Source organism: Coregonus clupeaformis, chromosome 18 (assembly GCF_020615455.1).
Source record: "Coregonus clupeaformis isolate EN_2021a chromosome 18, ASM2061545v1, whole genome shotgun sequence".
Taxonomy (NCBI): Eukaryota; Metazoa; Chordata; class Actinopteri; order Salmoniformes; family Salmonidae; genus Coregonus; species Coregonus clupeaformis.
In genome coordinates this window covers 21,475,907-21,481,685 of record NC_059209.1, presented here as the reverse complement: position 1 = coordinate 21,481,685, position 5,779 = coordinate 21,475,907, and positions in this window count along the sequence as shown.

Sequence of the window (5,779 nt, the reverse complement as noted above, 5' to 3'; positions counted from 1 at the left end):
TGTCATAGTTGACGTGTACCTATGATGAAAATTACAGGCCTCTCTCATCTTTTTAAGTGGGAGAACTTGCACAATTGGTGGCTGACTAAATACTTTTTTTCCCCACTGTATATATGTATGTGTATGTATGTATGACAGCATCCATGTTGGCTTTGTAATCATTACTTTTTTTGCAGATTGAATGTGCGGTATTGAAAAAATGTATCTATGTAATTGTATTGTATGTCTAATGTATGGCTAATTCGTTTGTTTGTTTTTAAGGGAAGAATGTATTTATTTTTTGCCAGTTCATTTCTCAACAAGAAATGAAGCGCATTTTCAGAACTGCTTAACGGGCAATCAATATGATCTAACTGAACGATATGACAGAAGCTGTAATCGCTTTTGCTAATTGACCTTTGTATAAAAAATTGCAGACTCAAATTACAGGGCTAATTCCATTGGTTTAAACCTAAATACTGGCTTCAGGAAAAAGCACTTGTCATGTAGGAATGACCTCATCACTCATTCTCCCACTCCTTTCTTTATTTGACTACATTTGCTAGCTAATATATAAGTATTACTTGACGAGGGCCCTGTTTGCAAACTGTTCAAATGCTTCATTCCTTCCTTTCCTCATTGGAGTAATCACAGATCTAGCATGATTGGATAGGTTAAAGCAAGCATCTCACTTCATAGCTTTCCCAATTCCAGACATGTCAAATCAGTCATTACTTAAAGGAAGGGAGGAAGGAAGGATGCATGAAAGTATTCAAACAGGGCTTTGGAGAGAGCGCTCTGCAGTTTCCCCATTCCCCCTAGTCATCCCCAAATTGGGACTACTGCGTTCTGTTGGGGCTAATTGTTCAGGGGCCATTTAACGTAATGCTGCACCCCCTGAGGTTTCTTATATTCACATTTAAGACTGAGCTGTGACCAGGACACTTCCAATGCCCAGTAAGAACAAGCCATTCGCCTCTCAAAAACACCTTCCAGGGTATTTTTGCTGTTGAGTGTCCATGAAAACCACCTCTAGATTAGAACCACCCCTAGACCCTACATGCTTGAATTTATCCTAGGTCGTGTTAATTAGGCACGCAACAAAAACGTTTTTTTAACATTTTGCAACAGAACAAGAAAATTATACTTTTTCTTATTGGACAAAATCAGGTTTCTATCGTTGTTTTACGTTTGGTGCCTATGTAACGGAGTTAAGACTGTATTGTAAGCTCACTCCACAGCTATCTTAAAATGTCGCCAATGGAGCTATCCAATTGGTACCTTTTTGTATAGCTCAAATGGTTCACACGTTGTCAAGCGGGCGGTCACGTGTGTTGGCGAGGTAGAGGACACTGGTTCAAGAGTAGTCAGAGGCAAGTTCAGGGAGGCAGCGCTATATTCTAAGCTAGCACACTGACGCCGGTTACACCTAATGAACACGACCCAGTGCGTTCAGATCTATAACACTGAAGGGTTAGGGGGCTAGTGGATGGAACGTGGGGGCACTTGATTACCGGGGTGGGTGATGGGTTAGAATGCAGGTCGGGGACCAAATGTGGCACTTGCCACAAAAGCATGTGCACAACGCTCACAATACGCTAGGAACACACATTTGTTTGAATGGATATATTAATGGATAGTACATTAATAAAAGCTTTTGCTTTTGTTTTGATGGCCAATCATCAGAATGTACAGATTTGTTTATGAACTACATAAAAGTGATAGAAAAAGTTCACATGTACATGTTGTCTTATTGTGTGAGCTGTGCCTCCTGCTCTCATTTAATCAAGGAACACTTCATCATATGTTACCTCTCTCTGAATGAGTTTGACTCCTCTATGAACATGTTTCAGTATTCACACAGACCAGAAGGCTGGGAAGCCAGCTAAAATGTTTTCCAGGGAAGACAGAAAATAAAGTGAATACAGCAAAGTATTTTTGCAACACACACACACACACACAGAGAGACAGTGTAGATAAAGAGGCCATAATGAACTCCTATCCTGGAGTCGCTTGCCGGTTATTTACCTTGTGAGGTCACTGGCTTAGGTACGACAGAGACAGGTAAAACCTGTCCCTCTTGCTATCATAAATTGAATGCACCAATTTGTAAGTCGCTCTGGATAAGAGCGTCTGCTAAATGATGTGAATGTAAATGTAAATGAGTTCAAGAGGACTCATATTTATGTTACATTTGATTAAAACGTTATACTTTATATAATTAGCCCAAACAAAGTATTAAACTAATCTATTTCTAAAGTAGGAAGACTCTAAATTGGAAGTCTTGATGTAGTGTTCCTGTTATCCTTTAGTCATATGAGCCTAGGTATCCAATTGGCCAGGTCAAATATTGTTACGTTACAGCCTTCCTGCCAGGGCCGGTTCCAGGCATGAGTGACATAAGGGGTTGCTTAGGGCCCCCGACAGCTAGGGGGCCCCTGACCAAAAATACATAAATACAGTACCAGTCAAAAGTTTGGACACAGCTACTCATTCAAGGGTTTTTCTTTATTTTAACATTTTTTTTACATTGAAGAATAATAGTGAAGACATCAAAACTATGAAAAAACACATGGGATCATGTAGTAACCAAAAAAGTGTTAAACAAATCAAAATATATTTTATATTTGAGATTCTTCAAAGTAGCCACCCTTTGTCTTGATGACAGCTTTGCACACTCTTGGCATTCTCTCAACCAGCTTCATGAGGTAGTCACCTGGAATGCATTTCAATTAACATTTGTGCCTTCTTAAAAGTTAATTTGTGGAATTTCTTAATGTGTTTGAGCCAATCTGTTGTGTTGTGACAAGGTAGGGGGGTATACAGATGATAGCCCTATTCGGTAAAAGACCAAGTCCACATTATGGCAAGAACAGCTCAAATAAGCAAAGAGAAACGACAGTCCATCATTACTTTAAGACATGAAGGTCAGTCAATACGGAACATTTCAAGAACTTTGAACGTTTCTTCATGTGAGAGGTGATTTGAAGGATTAGTGGCTAGAAGGCCGGTGATGACGAACGCCGAAGCCTGCCCGAACAAGGAGAGGAGGCAGCTTCGGAGGAAGTCGTGATCAACACCCGGTACGAAGACCGGGGCCTCACTGCGGTGGCGGTCAGCGTTGGCCTTCTGACGACACATGGCGCGTTGGAGGTGGACGTGAGCAGCGTCCCATGTCTCCTCTGCGCGCCGAAACCAGTCATCCACCGCAGGAGCCTCGGTCTGGCTCTGGTGCCACGGTGCCAGTACCGGTTGGTAACCTAAAACACATTGGAATGGCGTTAGGTTAGTGGAGGAGTGACGGAGAGAGTTCTGGGCATATTCGTCCCATGGCAAGAACACTGACCACTCCCCCGGCCGGTCCTGGCAGTAGGACAGCAGGAACCTACCCACATCCTGATTTACCCATTCCACCTGCCCATTAGACTCGGGGTGGAAGCCAGAGGTCAGGCTGACCGAGACCCCCAGATGTTCCATGAACGCCTTCCAGACCTTGGATGTGAACTGGGGACCCCGGTCAGACACTATATCCTCTGGTACCCCGTAGTGTCGGAAGACGTGTGTAAACAGGGCCTCCGCAGTCTGCAGGGCCGTGGGGAGACTGGGCAGAGGAAGGAGGCGGCAGGCTTTAGAAAAGCGATCCACAACGACCAGGATGTTGGTGTTACCTTGAGAGAGGGGAAGATCGGTAAGGAAATCAATACTCAGGTGAGACCATGGTCGTTGTGGAACTGGTAAAGGCTGTAACTTACCCGCTGGGAGGTGCCTAGGTGCCTTACTCTGGGCGCACACCGAGCAGGAGGTGACATACACCCTCACGTCCTTAGCCAAGGTAGCCCACCAGTACTTTCCGGTCAGGCAGCGCACTGTACGACCGATACCTGGGTGACCAGAGGAGGGTGACGTGTGTGCCCAGTAGATCAGACGGTCATGGATAAGAGCAGGCATGTACTGCAGCCCAGCTGGACACTGAGGTGGAGATGGCTCTGTGCGTAACGCCTGCTCTATATCCGCGTCCATCGCCCATACTACCGGCGCCACAATGTAGGAGGCCGGGAGTATGGGGGTGTTGTCTCTGGGCCTCTCCTCTGTGTCGTACAGCCGTGACAATACGTCTGCCTTCACGTTCTTTGTTCCCAGGATGTATGATAGAGTGAAATCAAACCGGGTGAAGAATAGGGCCCACCTGGCCTGGCGAGGATTCAGCCTCATCGCTGCCTGGATGTACTCCAGGTTACGGTGGTGCGTCCAGACGAGGAAAGGGTGTTTCGCCCCTTCGAGCCAGTGCCTCCACACGGTCAGGGCTCGGACAACAGCCAACAGCTCCCGATCACCAACGTCGTAGTTCTGCTCCGCCGGGCTGAGTTTCTTGGAGAAGAAGGCACAGGGGCGGAGCTTGGGTGGCGTGCCCGAGTGTTGAGATAGGACAGCGCCTATCCCTAGCTCGGACGCATCCACCTCCACTACGAACGGTAGTGATGGATCAGGGTGGGCCAGTACTGGGGCTGAGTTGAACAGACCTCTCAGGTTACTGAAGGCCCTGTCAGCCTCAGCAGACCAGCGGAGCCGGGACGGCCCACCCTTCAACAGAGATGTAATGGGAGCTGCAACCTTGCCAAAGCCCGGGATAAACCTCCGATATTCGTTGGCAAAGCCAATAAAGCGCTGCACCTCCTTTACCGTGGTTGGAGTCGGCCTATTACGCACAGCTGAAACGCGATCTCCACACCTGAGGTGGTAATGCGGTATCCGAGGAAGGAGACGGACTGCTGGAAAAACAGACACTTTTCTGCCTTTGCATAAAGGTCATTTTCCAACAGTGGGCTAGCACTTTGCGATCCAGGGACACATGCTCAGCGCACGTAATGGAATACACCAGAATGTCATCGATGTAGACCACTACACCGCAACCAACCATGTCCCGAAACACCTCGTTCACAAAGGACTGGAAGACGGATGGAGCATTCATCAAATCACCAGGTATTCATAATGCCCCGTGGTTGTGCTGAATGCTGTCTTCCACTCATCCCCCTCTCGGATACGCACCAGGTTGTACGCACTCCGGAGATATAATTTGGTGAAGAAGCGTGCCCCATGCATTGACTCGATCACTGAAGGAATGAGGGGTGAGGATAACTAAATCGGATAAGTTCATTAGAGTTACCAGCCTCAGAAATTGCAGCTCAAATAAATGCTTCACAGTGTTCAAGTAACAGACACATCTCAACATCAACTGTTCAGAGGAGACTGTGTGAATTACATTTACATTTTAGTCATTTAGCAGATGCTCTTATCCAGAGCGACGTACAGTTAGTGAGTGCATACATTATAATTATTATTATTTATTTTTTTGTCTTTTTATTTTATTTTTCATACTGGCCCCCCGTAGGAATCGAACCCACAACCCTGCCGTTGCAAACACCATGCTCTACCAACTGAGCTACATCCCTGCCGGCCATTGCCTCCCCTACCCTGGGCCAATTGTGCACCGCCGCATGGGTCTCCCGGTCGCGGCCGGCTACGACAGAGCCTGGATTCGAACCAGGATTTCTAGTGGCACAGCTAGCACTGCGATGCAGTGCCTTAGACCACTGCGCCACTCGGGATGAATCAGGCCTTCATGGTCGAATTGCTGCAAAGAAACCACTACTAAAGGACACCAATAAGAAGAAGAGACCTGCTTGGGCCAAGAAACACGAGCAATGGACATTAGATCGGTGGAAATGTGTCATTTGGTCTGGAGTCCAAATAGGCGATTTTTGGTTCCACCCGCCGTGTCTTTGTGAGACGCGGTGTGGGT